Source organism: Chelonoidis abingdonii, chromosome 1, assembly GCF_003597395.2.
Source record: "Chelonoidis abingdonii isolate Lonesome George chromosome 1, CheloAbing_2.0, whole genome shotgun sequence".
In the NCBI taxonomy this organism is placed as follows: Eukaryota; Metazoa; Chordata; order Testudines; family Testudinidae; genus Chelonoidis; species Chelonoidis abingdonii.
The window spans coordinates 4516292-4539731 of record NC_133769.1 but is presented as its reverse complement, the minus strand read 5'-3'; the positions used below and the strand labels follow the sequence as shown (position 1 = coordinate 4539731).

General features: G+C 47.8%; 1 protein-coding gene across 2 annotated transcripts in view; it reads right to left on the bottom strand.

The window, feature by feature from the left end:
• PLXNA4 (plexin A4) overlaps positions 1-23440 on the bottom strand; it is a 677576-nt gene extending 654136 nt beyond the window's left edge. For both annotated transcript variants that reach the window (XM_032805231.2, XM_032805232.2), the window contains exon 1: positions 23405-23440. The gene's annotated coding sequence lies outside the window, so the exon portion shown is untranslated. The remainder of the gene's footprint in view (positions 1-23404) is intronic.

Genomic DNA, 23440 nt, shown 5'->3' with positions numbered 1-23440 from the left:
ATCCTGAAGTGACAAGGTGCCGAGAGACCTGGGGCTCACGCTGCAGCTCCACTGGGGGTCACCTCATCCAGGTGTTCTGCCACTAAAGCTTTCTTGGATTTCAGCGTGCCCTTCTGCACACAAGCAAACATTTAAATGAGCCGCTGTTGGGACTGTCTTGTAATGCCATGCTCCAGGCAGCTTGTTGCATTGCAAAGCACATCTGTAGAGAGTGGATTCTCCCTCCTTTCATAAATATCCTCTCCGGTTAGATCCTCAGACATCAGTAGGAGCTGCAGGTGCTCAGAGCCTCTCAGAATCTGGCCCTTTGTTTGCACATACAGACGCTTGGTGCTATCAACAATCATTCTAGAGCAGCCACAACGAAGGCGAGGTAATTGCTTAGCTGCTCGCAGGATTCGCTTTGCTAAGGAGACGGGTATAACACAGACCAACCAAAACCAGGACCACTAATCCAAGTCCCTTCAGATTTCCACTGAAAGGGAGGATTATGGGCTTGAATCTCAGGATCCAGGAGAATTAATTATTTCAGATCTGGGTCAGCTCCACCAGAACAAAGTTGCTTATTTTCCGGTTCTGGTTCAGGTGCAATCAAAATGTCACCACCGAACACAAACCTGATCCAGATCCAAACACCATCTGCTTTGTTCGTCTCTGGTTTACCCACAGCCTGAAGGGTAGTTGTGAGAGGTATTTGAAGTGGGGGATGTTAGAATTGGGTCTGCTCATCCACAGAATCAGGGGTGCAGGAACAATTTGTATAGTGGAGGTGCTGAGAGCCATTGAACCAAACGGCAAATCCTGTATATGATGGAAACCACTTCAAGTCAGGGGGTGCAGGAACAGCCCTAGTTCCAGCACCTATGCATAGAATCCTAGAAATTAGAGGTGGGGTGCTAGATACCATGGTGATGGGCACATTAGAAAGGTCATCAGAGTGACGTACAGAGAGAAAACTACTTAAGTCACCAATTCCATGTGCCCCATTGTTCCTCACAGTACATTTAGTACAGAATTACTCTTTGTAGCGTCCCATCACTTCCGTCTCTCACCTTCCCCCTTTTTTGCAAAGTGGGGATAGTAGACACTTCATCTACCTCACGGGAGCGTGGGATTCTGCAGCTACTGCTTAGAAAGTGCTTTGAAGATGCAGAGTATTATAGAGTTGCCAAATGCGGTAACAAGCCAGCTATATCGATCGATATCTATCTATCGATAGATATATATAGACAGTGTGTGTGCGCACACACGTGCACACACACACACACGTACCACTGCCCTCTATGGGTTGCAATCAGAAATGATTAACCTTTAATCATAAGCTCCCTATAGCTGACAGAGATCCTCCTTTAGCTCAAGCCATAGAGTGCCTTTGTTTAGGGGCAGGAGAATTCAAGTTCAATTCCTGGCATTGCAATGAAGTTCCGAGGAGCCAGGATATGCAGTTTAGTGACAGCTGTGGAGTCTCAGGTGGCTGCAGATGGATTAGAGTATTATCTGGCAAACGCCAGGACCAGGAGGACATCTGAAAGCAGCTCTGCAGTTTGCTCTCATTTCAGAAGTTAACCCCTGTAAGACTCGTGCTTCGACTGCAAGGTGTTGGGGCTGAAAATCCAGTACCTGTTCCTGAAGGCAGGACTGCTTAATTGACTACAGCACTGGCTGGAATGGTATTGTGACACCGGGCAGCAGGGGCAGTTTCACAGAGAACATCTCCCCACAAGTGCTGCCTCCTTACTAGTTTTAAAAAATAAACTTAATCAGCAAAACAAATGTAAAGCTAAAAATAGAACCATGGAGTCCTCTGCAGAGCAACCCGGGGTCCTGCTGCCTTGCTCCTCACTGTCAAAAAGATATAGACCAGAGTTACAACGTTAGACTGAACGGCAGCTGCCATACAGACCATATTGTTGGCTCATCCAATCCCACATCCCAGCTCCTACCATGATGTATGCTTTTGGCCCAAACTCAGATCTCCCCCTTGCTCCAAAAGCACATGCCCCTACCACTCACACAAAGGGAGACTCCCCATTAGCTGTCTGCATATAGGGGCTATGGTGCACACAGTTAAGCCTTTAATTGCAAACAGTGATGATATGGGATCAAAACCGTCAAATACACAGGTGCAAGAGTTTCTCTGCAGTACAGTGAATGAACAGTAAGAAGACAATTGTCCACTGGTGCCTAATGTTGATCATACTATCCCAGCCCTTGCCTCACCAAATTAGCTCCTTTCAGCTAAAAAAGTTCTCTTATTCACAGGGACGGCTCCAGGCATCAGCACACCAAGCGCGTGACTAGAGCGGCAAGCTGCAGGGGGCGACCTGCTGGTCGCTGTGAGGGTGGCAGTACCTGCCAGTCCCATGGTTTCAGTGGCAATTCGGCGGCAGGTACGCCGAAGGCGCAGGACCGGCGGACCTCCTGCAGGCATGCTGCCGAATCCACGTTACCAGTGAACCTCCCGCAGGCAAGCTGCCAAATCCACGTTACCAGCAGACTTCCCGCAGGCGTGCCACTGAAAGCCACCTGACTGCCATGCTTGGGGCGGCAAAATACATAGAGCTGCCCCTGCTTATTCAGTAGAGAAAGTTCCCTCTCTTACTGGCTACAGGAAACAAGGTAACATTCCATTGGTGGTTTGTTTGGTCTGACCTGTGCAGAGAAGCAAATGCTGCAGCAGCTGAAAACTAGGACATCAGAATGGAGAGTCTCTACACGGCACCAGGAAGTCAAAAATAAACCCTTCCTCCGTGACATACTCTGCATCCACTCCTCCAGCACACTTCACCCCCAAAGGGACTTGAAAAGTAAAGCAGAGGAGGCCTACGGGATCTGGATTGGTTATGGAAATTCATCTCTTCTGATAAATCTGCACTCGCTTGATCATCCTGCCTTCCACGCCTCCCATGTTGCACAGCTGGATCCTGAACTGAGAAAAGAAATACAAGGCAGCAATGGCCAAGGTGTGCAAAAGGGAGTTGGGATTTTGGGTGCCTCCGCTTGGGACACCTGACACCGGCTTGCTTTGCAGACAGTGCCGAGTGCCCGCCCGCCCTCTGAAAATCAGGCCTTAAAGGGGTCTCCTGTTAGGCCTCCCAAAATGATTAGTTGCTTTTGAAAATCTTGGGCGCTAGTTCTTGCAGGGCAGGATCTGCCAATGGAAGCCTGGTGACTGGAACAGTTCAAAGAGTAGCAGAGGGGAGAGAGAGAGCGTGTGAGTTTAGTTGGTGCACCAACTCCTTTTAGTCCCCATATTCGCGGGGTGTGTGCGTGTTAACACAAGAGGTTTGTGTCGGTACAGCACCTCGCGCCATCCTGACTGGCACCTTTGAGCAATGCCACCACACAACTAATGAACGGGCAGAGGCCAGGGCACTGGGTTTGTTCTACACAACAGCTGAGAGGGGCAATTCCCAGCATGGGTAGATAGACCCACGCTAGCTCTGCTTCAGCTAGAGCCTAAAAATAGCAGTGTGGCCAGGGCAGCATAAACTAACCACCCACTACAATTCTGCCTGACCCCTCTGTACATACTCGGGCAGCTAGCCTATGCTGCTACCACAGCCATGCTGCTGGTTTTCGGTGCTAGATCGAGCAGAGATAGGCACTATCTGTCTACCTGTGCTGGGAATTACACCTCCCAGTGGCTGCACGGCTGTGCCAGAGCACCAGTGCAAAGGGGGGAGAGTAGCTTGACTGATGTTAACCCTTTGTTCCCTGGAGAGCAGATTCAGGGTAAAGGTTATAAACTGGCTGCTTGGGGCTTTTGGAAAGGTCAGAGACAGGACCATAAAGCAGGGTTGAACTCCAGGTTAGAGTTGCTTGTTACAGGCCTTCTCCTCAGAGATAAACCCCCTGCTGACTGCCTCCGTCCTGGCTTTCTGCTCACTTATCCCCCAGCCATCTTACAAGCAGGGGCAGCTTCAGGCCCCAGCACGCCAAGCACATGCTTGGGGTGGCATGCCATGGGGGGGTGCTCTGCCAGTCACCGGGAGGGCGGCAGGCAAGCAGCCTTCGGCGGCATGCCTGTGGAGGGTCCGCTGGTCCCGTAGCTTCAGTGGACCAGCGGACCCTCTGCAGGCATGCCGCCGAAGGCTGCCTGCCTGCTGTCCTCCCAGCAACCAGCAGAGTGCCCCCCGCAGCATGCCGCCGTGCTTGGGGTGGCGAAATGTCTAGAGCCGCCCCTGCTTACAAGAGCTGGTAAGCAACCTGAATCCAGGGGAATGTCATTACATAAAAATAAAAAACATTTTTCTGTAATCCTGGCAGTCCAAATGCGGCAAAGTGGATGGCACAGGGTTTGGGAGAATGTGAGGGACCCTTAGCCAATCCCCTCCAGAAGTATCTATGCTGCAAAAGGCAGATTAGGAACCCAAGAATGGGTCAAATGGCATAAGGAATTGACCTCTAAAGAGACAACAAGCTCTAAGCACAGAGCAACACGTCCTACAGTTTCAAATACGCTCTCTGAACCCCAAGTTCCTGAGTGGGTGGATTTTTCCATGCTTAAGAATATGCAGTTGTTGCAAGAACCTTCTGCGTTAGCCACGGCAATGACCAGACCCTGGGAAGAGGTTAATTATGGGTGGCATAGTAAGACATCCAATAAGACTGCACAGGAGAGAGAACAAGACAGCTGCATACAGAGCAGGGTCTGAAGACTTTTTGTCTATTGTAGTACAGAACCTTTTGAGCAACTCAGATTACAAAAGAAATTCGGGGGGGAGGGAGGGGGGGAAGCCAGTTTGGAAAAAGTTTTTTATTCCAGCTTTAAATTGCATTCATTTCTAAGGAACTTCTTCCTTGTGGGCCAGGTTGCTTGCTGGACCCCCGTGCAAGTGAAAAAGCGGGTGTGACATGGCCTCTTGCACACCAGCTCACGGGACTCACCCATGTAGCAGCATGGAATCGGGGAGAGAGCAACCTCTGGCCTCATTTACACTTAAAACGTAGGTCAATATAGTGTCTGCGCTCAGGAAAGTGAAAAACCCACCCCACGAATGGCTATGCTCCCTAACCCCTGGCACAGACTCAGATAGGTTGAGGGAAGAATTCGTCCATCGGCCTAGCTATGGTCACTTGGAGAGGTGAGATTACTGCAGAAAAACCCCTTCCATTGCTGTAGTCTGTGTTGACACCACGGGGTTACAACTGTAGCTGGTGCACCATGGGGCAGCTACTAACACTCAGGTGAGAGGGGAGTGCGTGGGATCTTGGCTAAACCCATCCAAAGCACAAGCCAGCTAGGGCAGGGGAAATAACCTGCCTCAGGTCTAGGGCTGGCATGGAATACTTCTCCCACCCAGAGCACCTTGGAAGAAATGGGGAGGAGGGGAGATGAATGCGTCACAACCTGGGTCAACACAACTAACCGCTGCTGCTAATTTAGGGGCTTCTGGCAAAGCTGAGACCTAAAGATTTTCCTCAGACACAAGAGGATGGGAAGGAGAGGAACAGGGAACTCCTGGTAGCATGACTCTCCTACCAGTTCCCCCCACACCTCAGATCCCCTGCGAGACACCCCGGAGATGGGTGTCCTTTGAATGACAGTGTCACCCTCTAAATGACACATCTGCAAAAGAACTACAGAGTCACGGCAGATACTGTGAAGGATGTGAAATAAAGAGCTCGGATCCCTTCCCCCAAAGCCTGGGTCAGGACAGGACAGGCTCTTTATCCAAAATTAAAAAAAAAATAAAAGGGGACCCAAACAGATACAGATATACGCCAACTGCAAACACACACACACACACTCTTGAATTCATCTCACAATATGAATCAAAGGCTGAGGGCTGCCGGGTGTCAGCTGTGGAGATATGCCAATGACAGCAATTCTTAACAGCCCTTAATAACACCACTTACAGAAGCGGGCGCGGGAGGGGCTGGGTGGGGGGAGAGGGAGGATTCTATTAAAGGCTCGTTCTTAATCAATCTCAGCATCCATGCCAAAATGGGTTACAATCAAGCACTGATGGCTACATAATTGCAGTCCACGCTTTGGACCTGTTATTCTAACAGCCAACAGAGGGCACAACAGGGAAAGCAAACTAGGCTCTCTAAATTGGGGAGGGTCCCATTGTTTAAAGGGTATTTGGGATATCGGGAAGCACTGTTTTCTGGATGTTGTAGACTTCAGAGAACACCTTACATGTACTCTGACATGTGCATGAAGTTTTCACATCCCCCTATGCTGAGCTCTAACACACCTCGTACTCCCTTGCAGCATCTCTTATTTTTAACTCTTTCTTTGTACTGAGACTGGTCCAGAAGGCAAAGTCACCTACCGCTCGACAGCACATGGGGATAGAGAGGAAACATGCCTAGTGCCAGAGCAGGGGAGTGGGAGTTCGTGTTCCTAGGTTCAATTCCTGGCTCTGCAGTTGACTTGAGATGTGACCCTGAGCAAGCCACTTAACTCTGTGCCTCAGTTTCCCCATCTATAACTATACTCCCTACCCACGTCTGGAAATGTTGTGAGGCTCACTTACTAGGTGTAGAGTGTTGCAAGTGCCTCCCATGAAAGGTGCTACAGGAGTGTCATGTGTTATGATTATTTACTTCAAGCTCAGAAAGTACCTATTTCAAATACCACCACCTGGAGAGGCTAAAAAATCAGGCATGGAAAGTACAGAGACTGTGCACTGAAGCGGAAATGGAAATTGACTTGATATATGCTTCCCCCTTCTAATGGATAATACTTACCTAATTATGCCTGCTTGCTATTTCCTTTTCCTGACCTCTTTGCGAAATTATGTATATAGAACCTAGTCTTAAAGTTGCTATTTTCCTTCAGATTCGTCCCTTGGAGCCATTTGTCCAGTGAAATAGAGCAAAGGAGACAATTCCCTTGGTTGGGGTGGGGGAGGAATAGATTTGGTTTTTGACGTGCATTCTCTTTGCTTTTCTTTCTGCTGCATGAAATTTGTTTCCCTCCTCCCCCACCTTCACTTTCCAATCAAGGCTCCTCTGAGTCTCCCTTCTTGTCTCCATGTTGACTAGAGGTTATTAAAATGTTATGACACTGCCCCACTGTAATAAAGCTCCACTCAAAGATGTTGCTATGCAGGTGGCTGAAAAGCCACCCTGGCTAAGGTGAGATGCTGCTGGAATTGGTAAATGAACGCAGAATCGGGACAAGCAGTCGGTAGCTGTAAAAATATAAGATTACAGCAGGAGACAACATAGTGCTCAGCTGTGATTTGGAGAGCCACTTTAAAGGCAACATGGTCTTGGTAGGTAGGACCCAAACTATGGCCTATATCTTTATTATACCAGGTTGCAAAATTCATGGCATTCTTTAGATGATTTTTCTTCAGGCAAACATGTTCACACCAGCAGCCTAGGGATCAAAAGCAACCCTTCAGCCGCAAACCACCACGATGTCGTCCAGCACTCATGAGCAAACCCATAACAAACAAACTAGTCCGCCTGTAGCCTCACATTTCTGAGAAACAGTAAAACAAAACAAGTCCACACACAAGCGGCCCTATTAAAAACCAAGACAGTGCCAGTGAATCTGAGCTCTAGTAAGCAGCTCTAAAATAACAAGCCAGAGGAAAAACGCATTTAGATTTTCATTTTGTTGAAAGGAAGAGGAAAGAGCTCAGGATCTATTCTGCAAAAAACGAAGGGAACTGCCTGGGGCCAGAGCGAACTTAGTGTAAATGAACATCGGCACAGCATGCAGGGGGTCGGACTACAGAATTTGGGACCCTCTGAACATGGCGCTGGAAGGGACTTTGAGTCCAGTACTCTGCTATTGCGAGAAGCACCATCAGTTAATCCCATTCGTGGACTTCTGGAGCTCCATTTTAGAACGAGTTCAGTTGTTTGCTCTCACTCTTCCTGTCAAAAGGCTGTTCCAGGATGGTTAGAAACCCTTCTCTAATTGCCAGGCTAAATGTTTTCATGGACAATTTATACCCATTTGTTGTTGTGCCAACACTGTCCTTTAGCCAATGTTGCTTATGGCCCTTATGTGTTGATAGACAGCAATAGGATCCCCTGTCAGCCTTCACTCGGCTAGGCTAAACAAACCGAGCTCTTAGGCTCTCCATTACCCTCATCATCCTGATAGCCCTTGTTCCACACCTGTTCCCTGGTGAATTCAGTCCACCATGAAGTGGCGCTGGGGAAGGATGACAACCACACGCAGCCTGGCATCCGAGCACAGCTCTGCAATAACAGAAAAACAGGGTGCATCCCTCAATCCTCTTGAGTAGTCTGACAACACCAAGCCAGCAGGCATGCAGGCCAGGAGTTATACGTTACCCCAGGGTAATAAGCAAACATGAGCACAGCCACTGAAGAGCAACCCTACAATAACAAACCAATGTGTCCCCAAGGAAACCCATTCCACTCCCCATCATTCAAGACTATATAAACCCCATATGAAGTCATCAAAAATACCTCTCCAGTCTCCTTTTTACATGCGATATCACCCCTGGGTATAGTCAGCTCTCTCCAATAACCCACACTAGACTCTGTCCTTCCCCTTTTACACGGGGTATAATTCTGCCTTTGGATGCACTCAGACTGCCACCGAGGCAGGAGATCACACCCAAGGGCCTATTCTGCAAGACACTCTGTGCCTTTTGATGCCGGCTGAGCATCATCGGCTCCCTTTAACTTTAGTGGGACATGAGGGGTCTCAGCACCTCTCAGGATCAGGCCCTAGCCCAGCGAGAATCCTCAGCAAGATTTTGCCTCTAATGAGGCCCTGGAACCCCCCTGAATACTGGGAGGGGGGCGCCATATTCAAACCCAGCCCTTGATGTTTTGATTCCCAAATCCATTTTCTCACCCCAAACTCAGACGTTGCTAATACCTCCTCGGGAACTTGATCTTGCCAGATTTCCACCAGTTGAATGGAGAGTTCATGAAAACAGTCCAAACTCTGGCCTCCAACCTATACCCTCTGTTCTCAGATCAGAACCAGAAGCCTGCTGCAGACCCAGACCTTGCTTCCTTGGCCCATCTCTTAGCAGAAAGGGAAATATAAAATCAAAAGGTATGAAATTCACCTGATGAAACAGCAGCAGCGTTGATGCCTGGAAAACTAAGTGCCTTTTCCCTGCTGCATGTTACTTATTGACTGATATGGGGAAGGGGGGGGGAAGAGTTAAAGAACATTCAGAGACACCCCCCAGCCCCAGTCCTTTAAAGAGATGCCTCCACACTCTGTACGGCTGGAAAGAACAATTCTAACTCAGAGCTGTAACAGGCAGGTGAAATGAGTGTTACAGTGTCACCAGGAGGCACGACCACAGGCAGCACTGCAGAGCCACGCAGGCAGGAAGCTTTGGCCCTGCTATCGGCTGATGCTTTTCATGTAGTGTCAATCCCACGCCCGGCTCAGTAACAACTCAGAGTCACTGCCGTAAAACGATCCAACCCACCCACAAACACGGCGAACAATCAAATGCACCCGGGTGCAGGGAAAGCCCCTCCTCAAGTCTCTCCATTAGCTTCGGGGAAACCAGGGTCAGTCTGATACACGTCCACTACAAAAGGCAGTCAGTTCAGGTCACCCGGAACCAGCTCTTTCAGCTGTATCTCAATGAAGGGATTTTCATACTGGATCATATCATTGGTCCATCTAAATCCAGTCTGCCACTCTTTGCTGCACTAAACCATTGGTCCATCCCATCTTGTATCCCACCTCCTGCCATACCAGCCTCCATCACTGGTCCATCAGTGCTGGCATCCTGCCTCCACACGGTAGCTATTAACAGATGCTTCAGAGATGCAAAAATAAATCCTACGCTGCCTCTGGCCAATTGTGCAATGCTGCAAAGGATGGAGTAGAAAAACCCTCTGTCGACAGGGCACGCCTTGAAACTTCAGATCCGAGTGTTCTTTTCTTAATCTGAATAACTGCACAAGGCACCGACGGCCATATCACATTCGGCACCCCTAAGAGCCCCTTCAAGACACAGAAGGTGTTGCTCTCGTACCAAGGAAGCCTCATGCTGGATCTTTTCCATCAGGCTCCTTCGAGACAAGAGCAGGATGAGAAGCAGAATAAATCCTCACTCCTGACCTCAGTTCCTGGCAAAGCCAGTTCCTCTGCGCACGGGCACAGCTACAGCGGTGAAACAAAAGAGAGCAATTGCTCCCGTAGCCACTGTCCTAGCACAGGAGCCATTATCCCTTTCTGCAGAGAGGATCATGAGTCAGACTCCTCCCTCAACCCAAGTCTGGTTCCTTGACAGCACATGGAATCTCAGGAGGCCATCGGTGGAGACTATGGGAGATTTCCCAAGAGGAACAAAGGGCAGTTGGCTCCCCAGTTCCACTGAAAATCAATAGACCCCTTTGTGCCTTTAAAAATCTGCCTTGCATTTTCTGGCCCCACTGACTCACTCATCTCAGGTGCCTTGGGGTGCTTCTGTACTAGCATTGCCCCTTCTCGAGCTGCCAGCTAACGGGGCATGAAAGGCAATTAGAGAGCATTTGCCTGATTGATCTCTTAGTTTATTTTTCCTCATAAGGCCACTAATGCAGCTTTGCCCAGAAGTCAGTAGCAATGATTGATGAGATTTCCTCATTTCCTGGGCTTTGATAAACCCATCAAAGGTGCTTAAAAGCAGCAACGACTCCTGCTGCAGGAGTGAAGTTTTGTTAAGTGCTCTGCGTAAGCCCTAGCAAATGTAGGTATGAAGGAAAGATAGAACAGCAGTGCTGACATGCCCACGGCATCTCTACAAGAGAGTAGCAGTGGGGTATAACCCAGTCGTAAAGCGACACCAAGGTCTTTGTGACACAGAAACCCCTGCGGTCTAACACAACTGTAGCTAGATGTAAGAAACATGATAGGCCCCAGCCAACTCACAAACCCATGGAAGCGTATGGGATAGAACCCAGGAGTCCTTCTTCAAAACGCACTGCCACTGAACTGTAATGTTCAGCTGTGCCTTGCTGTTTTCTCACTCGCATCACCACTAGAAGCAACTGTGACAGCCTCCATTCATGGGCAATGGATTTGAATGAGGTCAAGTATTAGCTCCAGCCATCACGACGCCAGGATCACAGGGGACTTTACTGACACCAGACTTCCCCCGTCACATGACCACGCCGAAAGCAGAGGTAGAATCCAGGACTTTCCTGCTGCCAATGCTCTGCCCTCAACCACCAGTGCAGCAGCCACTAGAGGGCAACACAAACCCTGGAGCAGGTCTGGTTCCATCCAGCAGAGGTCACTAACATGTGCACACATTCTAGGAACTGTCCCTGAAGCCAGCAATTCCCCCCATGACTTCCATAAGAGCTACCACTGCTTGGCCCCTTTCAGGATCAGGATCTTAGACAATCCACCACACAGCATCAATCTGTGGATGGTAGTGGTTCCAGAAGTGACACTGCTGCGCCTTCTACTGAGTGTCAATTCCCAAGGCTGCCACATGATGTCTGGCAGTATCACGGGTGGGCAGAGGAAGGAGTGACTCAAGAACACCTATGAACATATGACAGAGTTGAAATTGGTCCCATTCATAGACAGTAGACAGGCAGTAATGACACCCTGTTTCATATATAAGCATTCACACACATCACGTGGCATCAGATCCATTGCACTGAGCTGCGTCCTGCCCCATTAAACCCTCTCATGCTGTAAGTGGGTGTTCTAATGCATATGAAGTCACCTGTGTAACATCGCCTCAATTAGCAGATACGGAGCGCCCAATTGCCATGGGTAATTAACAAGTAGGATCAGTGCAGCAGTTACCCAGAGAGAGCCCCACACAGCAGGAACTTCCATCCCTGCCTATTGCAGTGGGGACAGAAGTCAAGCTTTCCTTCTGCCATCCTGCATCTGAGCCCAAACCCCTGGGCTCGTACAGGGGACAGAGAAATAACCAGGAGTAGAATGAGCAAGATAGGAGACTGCATTTACCAGACACTCATCACAGATCCTGTGAATATGGTATTTGTGATGGATGAACAGACATATTATTACAGGACTTAATGCAAACGCTTCGCCCCAAATGGTGACACACGATTACTAGTTTGGAAATGACGAGGCTAATTATAATGAAACGTTTCACTCAAATCCCTCTGTAAAGGGCATATCTGATGAAGGAACAAACTTGTGACGGAAACCTGCTGTAAGATTTGATGAACCGATCAGACCCCTGGGCCATCCAAGTGCAGTTTCCTGTGTCCTGCAGTGGATGATGCCCAGCACTGCAGAGGAAGGTGGTACACACACAAACACAAACACACACGATCTGGGCAACTGAGTAATAATGCCTGGAGAGGACGTGGGTGGGGAGGAATCAAGCCACATCATCGGGCTCTTTATATCCCGGTTCTGTGTTTAAAGATGAACTGAAACACCTTTCAATAACAATGCTAACTTATATGTTTCTATAGCAACTCATCACTATAGCATCTAAGCACTGCACAAAATAAGGCTCCATCCTGACTTCCTTGGGGCTTGGCAAGGATCCACCCATGTTGATTTGATTGCAGGGTCAGGGGTCACGTGGCAATTGTCCATGCTGGAATCTGTTCTTCAGCTCCCAGGAAACTCAGCTGGTGGTTGTTTGTTGGTTTCCTTGACCATGGTTGTGCCTTTAGCAAATAGGTAGGTGCAAGAAGCTGCTGCCAACTTGATCAGGGCTTTGGCTAAGTCTAATCTTCTGCTGTTGCTTGTCCTGCAGGCAGCTGACCTGTCTAGATCCTTGCACACCCCATCATTGTCCAGCTAAGGAACTGAGGCACAGAGAGGTCCCGTGCCTTGCCCTAGATCACACATTGTAACAGAGCTGGGACTCAAACCCAGATCAAGACCCAGTCCAGTGCCTTAAATCACAGGGCCATGCTTCCTCCACCATGGAGTCCCACTGACTGCAGATGCACATGCTTCATTGCAGGCTCTTCGCAGCATCGTTCCCGAAGAATGCAACCATCTCAGTAGGTCTCTAGGGAGGACTAAATGCAAGATTGGGTCCTCACTGAAAGTCTCCGCAAAGGTCTGTGTGAAGGAGGAATTTGAAAGGGTGGACAAGGAGAGGGAGGAGTTTCAGCCACTAAGGATGGATTGGAAGATGGTGCAAAGAGACGAGTGGGAAGATGGAACTGCTGGGTGCCTTAAGACTTTGGCAGGGGGAGGTGGACAAGCGTGAATTTATGATCCGTTTGTGCAGCACCTCAAAAGTGCAAACATGCAGCAGACAATAATAGCAGCACTAGTGTAAAGTGAAGAAAGGAGGCATTTAATATTGATAACAAGCCGCAGATACATATCAACGAGCACTTACAGGAATGCACTAGGCTAAGAGAGACAGGACAGGACACAGAGGCCTGAACATGCATGGGTACAAACCCAGCTCCAACCCTGAATCCTCCAGCTGACAATGCAGCCTGCAGTCCAGCCACAAAGGGATAATCAGAACAGGGCAGTGCTCCAAGTGGAAGAGCTCATGCAGCGCAGAAGTCAGGGCCGGCTCTAGGCCCCAGTGCGCCAAGCGCGTGCTTGGGGCACCATGCCACGGGGGGCGCTCTGCCGGTTGCTGGGAGGGCGGCAGGCAGCTCCGGTGGACCTCCCGCAGGCATGCCTGCGGAGGGTCCGCTGGTCCCGTGGCTCCGGTGGAGCATCCGGGGGCACGCATGCGGGAGGTCCACCGGAGCCGCGGGACCGGCGAGCGGCAGAGCACCCCCCGCGGCGTGCCGCCATGCTTGGGGCGGCGAAATGGCTAGAGCCGGCTCTGGCAGAAGGCCAGGTCTGAGAAGCAACACTCACAGGAAACATGGCAAGATGGTACTATGAGCGATAGTCACTAATCAGTCCTTCAACCAAGATGTTCTCATCCCTTCTTCTATTTTCCTTCCACTTTAATTTCACTTCTCTCCATCTTGGTCACTTTCATTCTTGCATTCAAAGGAAAAACAGAAAAACCCTTTTGTGGTTTCACATCGAAAGGGAGTTGCGGGACCTAAGTCTTGACTCTCCTACCAACTCACTAAAAGGATTCGGGCCACTTGCTTCACCCCCCTCCTCTGTGCCTCAGTTTCCCACCTGTGAAACAGGGGTGACAAGGCTTATCATCTCAAAGGAGAGCTCTCAGCCTGAATTAATTACAGCTGATAAAGCTTTCTGGGATACATGTGCCTATTTAAAGCTTTATGATTTTAATATACATACAGATCTTCAGCTATACACAGGGAAAGAACATAAGTCCATCTGTTTTAAGAAAACAGACCTCGACCACTTCACCTAAAGGTGATGCTTGAGCCTTCTGTCTCTGGGAACCCAAACACTAGAGCAGGGATAGGCAACCTATGGCACATGTGCCAAAGGCTGCACGCGAGCTGATTTTCAGTGGCACTCACATTGCCTGGGTCCTGACCACCGGTCCGGAGGGCTCTGTATTTTAATTTAATTTTAAATGACACTTCTTAAACACTTTTAAAACCTTATTTACTTTGCATACAACAATAGTTTAGTTATATATTATAGACATAGAAAAAAGAACAGGAGTACTTGTGGCACCTTAGAGACTAACAAATTTATTTGAGCATAAGCTTTCGTGGGCTACAGCCCACTTCATCGGATCCTGTAGCCCATGAAAGCTTACACTCAAATAAATTTTGTAGTCTCTAAGGTGCCACAAGTACTCCTGTTCTTTTTGTGGATACAGACTAACACGGCTGCGACTCTGAGACTTATAGAAAGAGACCTTCTAAAAAAGTTAAAATGAATTACTGGCACGCCAAACCTTAAATTAGAGAGAATAAATGACTCGGCACAGCACTTCTGAAAGGTTGCCGACCCCTGCACTAGAGGGTCAAAATCAACAGACACTCGGAGCAGGTCTATTATTCTACCCAGCAGAGGGCAGTACTGCAGAGCACAGACACGACAATGCAATGAATATGCAACCCCACTGATCAGTAAGCGTTTGTGCCCCCCTACCACAGCTACCAGAATCAACCTTCAGCTCAAGTGGTAGAAGATCACGGTCTTCATCCTCTAAATCCTGTGTTCAGCTCCCAGTGAGAACTGATGGCATCCCCCCACCGCTCCATACATCCAGGAAGAAACATGGGATCCAATAGGGAACAGAGAACTGACTGCAAAGGAACAGATGTTCATTGACATGAAAGGAAAATCCAAGCATAATGGAAGGGGGAAGGCAATTTCCCTCAGAGTCCCAGGTAAAAGGGGGGAGATTATTATTAATTCAAAGAAAGATAAGGCCATGTTTAAGAAAAAAAAAGAAAACGACCCTACCCCATCCCCAAAGTAATAACAATTAGAGTCGGTCTTAAGGGCTTCTATCCATTGGCGGAGGGAGGGAGGGCAGCCAAAAAACCTGAAAGCTAAACATTTTTCAGACAAGTCCCTCCTCCCCCCCAAATTCATTAAAAACAAAAATTTCCTGGGGAAATTTCCATTTCAATAGAAAAGTCATTTTCCATCGAAGAAAATGTGAAGGGAAATTTTAGACCAGCTTGAACAGCTATACATCTATTCCTTTTGAAAAGTGCCAGGTTTACAGCCTCTGTTCTGTCTCTTTGCACAGAACAGATGAGGGAGCTTTCTCCTCTGCACCTCCTTTCATCTAGAGCAACCTTCCTGTGCCTCTCCATATACTCCCATTAAAAACCTCTTTCCCCCCACCCCGACACGCGTCTAATAAACAGAGGAAAGAGAAATGAATTAGCAATGGACAAAGAGGGACCATTCACCTAAGCCTTTAGAGACGTTCAGATAAAATTAGTTCCAGATCTGAATCGCTCCCCCCACTTTCATCCATCTCACTTAGGAAGTATGATTATGACTTAATTAGTAATGTTTACATAGCACTGCAGCGCCACAGAACTCAAAAGTAGTACCATCATCTACAATTTACAGATGGGGAAACTAAGGCACAGAAAGGCTAAATGACTTGTCCAGCAAGTGACTTCTGACTGAAGCAGAGTCTCCTTCCAATACATTTTGTACAAAGATGCTATAAAAATAAAACAAAGCTTCATTGTGCATCAAGTGCTCACTATTCCATCGATAGCCTCTTGCAACAGGATACCCCGCTTTCATCTCCTAACTGAGTTTTCTTTCTAATGTAACATTATGGACAAATCCCTAGTCAAAAAAACAAAACAAAAAAAATACAACACATACTGTTGATGATCAAATATGCTCTAACCAAGTAAAATAGAAACACGAGCACAGAATTTTCAAACCTGTACTCACCATCCCAGTGTAATCATCTACCCTTCCAAAAATAAAAATCAAGCAAACAGTTTATAGAAGAAATGAAGTGGCAATTTCCCAGTCCGGCTGGGGATCAATACATGGGCTTGTCATGGTTTTTATTTCAAAGGGGCTGCGCTCCTTTCTCAGAAGCCCAGACTGACAGAACTCCAGTGCTTGACTTATGATTACTTCATCTCGGCAAGATATTTTGAATTTAAAACTCACTGCAGTTGGATACAGAATCAGCCAGGATTTGATTTACTGTTAATTCATTGCTCCGATTCCTATAATTCTAAATTCAGTCACCAAACAGTTTATTGCTGATAGAATCACCAGCGCGGTTCTTTATGAATGGGTGTCAGGGGAATTTTGTTAGTAAGTGCATGTTAGCAACTGTTATTCACTTCAGGAGGAGTGAAAAAAAAAAATCTATACACACAATTCTTGGTTCAGGTACCAGCGCTTCCAGAGATTGAGAAACATACTGTGCCACTTAATGATTTAAGAGCAAAACAGCTCTGGGATTATAAACTATGTTTCCCCCCATCTTTCCTCTCCAATATGGTATTTCACACTCAAATGGAATCAAAAGCCGGTTCAGAGAGTGGTTCATTTTGCAAAACATTGACATGCATTCAATGCTGCGTTGGCTTGGAGAGTTCATCTAGCATCAAGATTTATTTCCCCGGTCCTTGTACATCACAGGCAATGAGGACGGGCGGGGGGGGGGGGGGAGTGTGTGAGAATAGATCATGCAGATGCATTTAATGGAAACTGATTCCATATTATCTGCATTAGAGCCACACATTCACCCTGTCAAAAGGACAAGGTAAAGTTCTAATGCCAGTCACCTCGCATTAATTGATGGCTCAGAGTCTTGGTGTGGAAACCCAGACAGGCCACTTGCACACACACAGATACAGCTGGAAGGGAAGTCAGAAAACAGACATTGCATCCAGGAGAGATGAGGGCTGGCTACAGAGGCACTTGCTACTAAGTCTCCAGTTCAAATCCAGCCTAGGTTAGTAGCAGCTGCAATTTAGTACCCCTGTAAATAATTCAGTGAGTCTTGGTCCATTTTCTAGCGGGACAAGGGTCCTGAAAACAAAATCCACTACTGAGATCAACACTAGGTGGCAGCCTCAGCAGTGAGGTCAAGGACAAAATGACCTGTCAATTCGCAGAGCAGGTTTGCCTGCAGGGTAGGGATGCACTCTAGTGGAGGGAGGCAAAGGAGCATGGAGGGAAGCTTGCACGGTTCCTGTTCTCTGGATTTCAGTCTGCCCTCCAAGAACATCAATCAAGCACCTTTTGCCAGCAAATTCACCTAGGCACTTAAGGTGGACAGAACTAGCAGTGTTCTGCTTAGGGCCTCCATCCAAGAACAGCCCTACTTAAGGTTTCTAAAGTGCTTCTCATAGCCAATAAAGCCCAGGCCTGTGGGAGCACTGGGAGACACTCCCTGGATGCCTTAGCTAACACGGGATCACTAGCAAGCTGCAGGAAGAAGATCTTTAAACCTAGAGTGCCCTTTCAAAAGTTTTCGGCCCATGGGAGGCTTTATACGAATTCTGTGAACAAGCATGTCTGCGTCATGGCACCATAGTCATGCTCGTGGCTATAGTAAATGCTCAGCTGGAACATTTTCAGTGTTTAGGTCCTCTTAGCTGGGCAGGTTTTGTTTATGTTACAAAGGATGCCAAAGAGCAAAGAATGCACCAAGTTAGAACAGCAGAAACACTAATTAAGCGGAAAAAAGACAGCTACATAGCTCCAGTAGTACCAGGCAAAAAAATAAAGAGAAAAGGCCGCTCTTATCTGAAGAGAGCTACTACAATAGGCTTTCATCATCACAGTAATACTTAGCATTTCTGTAGTGCCCACAATCCACATGCTTTACAATCCACACTTCCCAGGCTGTTGTAAAGACTAGCACCCCAAATTTAAAGAGGGGAAACTGAGGCACAGGGGGAGCTGACTCAGCCAAAGTGGCCCAGCATGTGAGTGGCAGGTCTAGAACAATGACACATACTTCCTGACAATCCAGCCCCGTGCTTTAACTACCAGGCCAGGCTTTCCTCGTTTTAAGGCATTTCGGTGCCACTTGAATTTCAACACGTTTGAGATGTCTTTGGGATTTTGCAAATTCAGAATTTCATCCTGAATATTCCCACTCTCATAGTGATTAAAGCACAGGGACTGGGAGTAAGAAGAGCTGGATCTTGATACAGACTCGCTGCTTAAGACCTTGGGCTAGCTACTTCTATTACAGTCAGTGGAAAGACACCTTTGAGCTGACGGGAGTTGGGCTGAACCAATCGTGCCTCAGTTTCACCATCCGTAGAATCAGGATAATTATGCTTTTTCAAGTGCTCCAAGATCTCTGAAAGACAAGCACCACAAGTTTTCTTCGCTTGAGCAGCTTGTGGGAAAAGCAGAGAGAACCCCAAATTCTCATGAGTGAATGCGCTTGAAACACAACTACCCTCCTCATCCAATGCCCAGCATTGCGACAGCACAGCACTTTGCGCACACAGACTAATTCATGGGTCAGACCTCCTGGCTGGGGGTGGGAAGCCTCCATGACTGTTGTTGGGAGGAGTTACAATCTATTTGGAAAACAATACAAGAAAGAAAAAGCCCTTCAAAAACACAGAAAGGCAGGCGCTGGGATTGGGCCTTTACCCAGTTCTTGCTACAGAGAGTGTCACCATTAGCAACCTGCTCAGTCAGTAACATACCTTTTGAGGCGTTCAGGATGACAATCCCACCCAAGACTACACTTGCAATCAAAAAGATGGTCTAATGTAGGGATGGCCAAACTGCAGTTCGCAAGCCACATGCGGCTGTTTTACAGTTAAAGTGCAGCTCACCGAGCACCCCTCCCGTCCCTCTCACAACCAGACTGTGGGGGCAGGAGGAAGAAGCTCAGGGCTTCTGCCCTGCAGCAGGGTGGTGGGGCCTAGGGTTTCTGCCCTGCAGGGAGGGGGGATCTTGGGACTTCTGCCTCACAAAAGGCACCTGTCAGGGCTGAAGTGTCCAATCCTGGCAGACACTGCCTAGCTCTCCACACAGAGAGTCAGTGAATTTGGCCACCCCTGTAGCGGATAAGATCCTAGAATAGGACTTGAGAGACATGGGTTCAAATCCCAGCACAACCACAGACCCTTTATGACTTTGGGAGAGTCACCTAATCTACCCTGGACCTCTATTTCCCCCATATATAAGACAAGGATACTAAATCCCTACTTCTCAGAGTGCAGAGACAATGAACTCCATTAATGATTGTCAGGTGATCAGATGCAACAACACTGCAAGCCATGTAAATATCTAGACTAGATGATAAAATAAGGCACTGTCTCTTTAAGATGTTAGACTAGGATGGTGTTGAGATGCTAATCCGCAAAGCATGGCAGTGTTGACCCCAGAACTGAAAAGGCTCCCCCGTTAATACTGTCACAACACACAGTAGTGGTGTGCTAGCTCACAAACACAAGGAGTCTCAGATTTTGCTTTTCAATTTTCCTTCCAAATAGGAAATGAATTCCAAATAAGCATTAACCCCAACTAAGCCTGAACTCCAATAATACTTCCGACTCACACGCCTTTCCTCTGAGGATCTCAGAGTGCTTTAAAACATTAATTAACCCTCGCAACACCTGCTGGGAAGTAGGTAGTCATTACTGTACCCATATACAGATGGGGAAACTGAGGTACAGAGAGGCAAAGTGGCTCATTAAGGCCAAAGGGGGAGGCAGTGGTAGAGGTGACAATAGAACTCCAGACTCCTGGCTCTCAGTTCAGCCAGTAGATGTGAAATTAGGGGACTAATGACCCAGCCCAACAAAGCCAGAGAATTCGAAATCCAGGTCCTTAACTCAACTGTGAGCCATTTAAAAAAAAATAACCTATTATAAGTCAGTGGCAAAGGTTCGCTTGGGAGCCTCGTCCTCAGTGCTGGTGCGCCTGGATCACTTTGGTTTGCCTTAAAGTTTGCTAAGCCCCTCAGAGCAAACCAAACCCAGCGCCAAACACTCCATGTACACAGAAGGGACTGGAGGTAGTTTAATGGGGAAGGTGTGAGTATTTTCTTTCTCAAGGGAGAAACTCTGTCTAGGGAAGGATTTTCTGCAGCCTCATCACCATAGTAGCCAAGAGCTGGATTGCAAGCTGAATGGACTCAACTGTCTTTTGTGCCTGGAAGGCAGCTACAATTATCCAGCAAAGACTCCCAAACAGCACCGGGATTTATCATAAGAAAGTATTTTTAAATGCCCATCTTTGATGTAAGCCACACCTAAATCATGCAGCTGTCGTGAAGTTTGCATCCCATTGATTTCTCCGACTGCCACAGATTTAAGACAGGACTCAATGGCAGATTCTTGTGAAAGGCTGGGGGCTGTTTTTTTAAAATGAGATCTAACTAAAAGGAAACACTTATTTTAAAGGTGTCCCCACACTGAATATAATCAGGCTGGGAAGAAAAATCTTATCCTTTAGGATTTTTTTTTTGTTATGTTTCAGTCTGCACGTGTAAGAAAAACAGACACAGCTACATAAAGCACATCTGTTGCACTGTTTGAAGCCCATCTCTTATAAAGAGCATGCTTAATAAGAGCTCCCTCCCCCCCCCAAAAAAACTAGACAAAATGATAACCTACATGTTTCTCTGAGCCCTGAAGCCTTCAGACTGTGGCTGAAGGGGGAGGGGGAGGGAAGAGAGAGAAAGCACCTAATCTCACACTGAGAGGCACACGCTGTAATTAAAAATCACAAAAAAGGCAAAAGCAAGCAACCCCATGCTCCACTGGTTCTCTGCATTCACAGATTTAAGTAGCTTTTATAAACACCCGGGTGAAACTGAGGACAGATAAAGAGAATAAGTTAACATGCTTTATGCCTTCTAAAATATTTGTGGAGTGCTGGTGCATGCTCAAGATAAGTCCTTCGGAGGGTGGGGGAGTAGAAGGTATTGAGTTGGCTGTAAAATTCCCTGGAACCTTTTTCAAGGTTTCCCTGGGATGATAGCAACCTCTAGCAGTCACAGCTGTGCACCTGCCACACAGATCCAACCCCTTTTTCAAAACACACACACGCACACGCCCCTACCTGTGCAGCAGTTCACTCCCATCCACCATCTCGCTAACTTGAGTAACAAATCACATGTTCCTTGTGGCAGAGGGAAGCCACAGAACTCCAGTCCATTACACCAAGCTTTTTGCATAGATGCTAATTAATGCCTGAATGTTTTACTAGAAACCAGTTTAGTGCAGACACCAGGTTGCACTTTATATTTAAAAACAAAAAATACAGCCCCATATTTTGCATGACCACCTCTTCATATGAATAAAGATGACATTTATAGGAGAGAGTGTTTCCTCCTCCCTAAAGCAATAACTTTATAAAATCCTAGAAGGGAAGTGGGTGATGGTATATGGGGAGGTTTCTCACTCTTTGTATATACACACTTAGCCTGGGTTTAGCTAGGAGGACCTCATCTGCTGCTAGAGTATTATATTTCTATCAAAACCATGTGCCACTCAGTGTTTAGATCACTTTTCCCTGTCTACATAATTTAGGGGCATATGTCTGATAAATGAGGAGCATCAATATTCAGGTTTCAGTTGCAGTACACAGAGGCACAAAGAGATTTATCAGGACTAACTGTGCAGGCTAGATTTAGATATATTAAAAAAACCGTCACCGACAGCTTGTGGAAAAAAAACTTGTTTTCTCTTTCCCTAGATATTGCCAATCGGAGGTGGGTGTCCCCCCCCCCCCCCCCAGTCAAGCAAAAGGGCTGCTTCTCTCTCTCACACATACATACATACACACTCCCCCAGGAAACTATAATTCTCCCAGGGAAACAGGGTCTGCAACCAACCTTGTCAAGTGAAGAAAAAGTTTGAAAATACAGTATATGGGAACTAAGGGAGAGAGAGATCACAGTGGTTTGCCCAGGCAAAGCATCTTTTGTCAAATTGCATGGCTTTTGCTTTACAATGGATACACAAACACACACTCCAGGCTTTACACTGAGTTCAACAACAGCCCCAATAATAAAGCCTGTCAAGTCTGACTGATTTCACGTTACACATTTTCCTATGTACACATACAGAGGAATACACTTATCTATAGAGAAAGACACACACTCCAATTTTTGGGCCCACAAAAACCCCAATATAAAGTCTCTCACCCAGACCATGTTCTCTCATCTCTTTAGCATTTTCCACACAGGTGTTTTTTGTTGTTGGTTTTTTTTTTTTTAAAGAGAAGGCATCATCTGCCTCTATTTCTGGCAGGCAGACCAGAATAACTTCAGTCTCTGGCTCTCACAGGGGAATCTGCTGGGGAAACTTTATCACCCCAGCGCTGATTTTGCAACGGAGGCTGGAGGGGAAGGGGAAAGGAAGAGGAAAAACTACTGCAGAAGCAGCAGCTGGAATGTGTCTGTTTCTTCCAGAAAAGTTCAACAAACGGGGAGCTTATGAAATTTGGGGCGGGGGGGGGAACGTCGAGACTGGGTGGTGGGCTAGGATCTGGCAACCCCCATCCCTTTCCAAGGGCCGATCTGGGAGGAACGCTCCCAAAGTCAATCCTGGCAGCCCCTTGCCCCACTAGCCGCTGCTGGATGGGGGGGGCGGGATCCCCCATTCCCGCGGCTGAGAATCAGAGCAAGGGACCTCCAGGAAAACTGCAGGCAGGCAGAAGGGGGAAATCAAGAGGCGACGGCAAATACACACACACACCCCACCCCACGCCAGACACCTCACTGAAACTTGCCTGCTAACAAGTCGCTGGCTCTGGCTTTTCGAACGGCGCAGGCAGGCAGATGCTGACGATACTAGATCGACATCTGGATCTAAGGACCAGCATCCGCTCCTCGCACACAAATCGCCCATGCAGCAACCTCCCTCCCTCTCTCTGGAGTGGTGGCTCGTTTTAAGAAGCCGATCTGGATTGAATCTCGGGCATCCATGCGGATTTCATTTTAACACACCCACCCACCCTTTTTGGAGGGGGAGAGTGCCGGCTCTGGGGGGGTGGTGGTTAAGGAATCCCTCCCCCTTGGTTAATAGCATCAGGGATTCCCCCCACCCCGACAAGCGCCCAGGTGTGGCAGGGGAGTAGGGTCTCTACCTGCCCCTACGCCCCCGCCCCGGGCTGGCGAAGATCGGGGACGCTGGCTGGCTGGCTCCTTACCTGGGAAAGCTGCTTTTTTTTTTCCTTCTCCCCCCC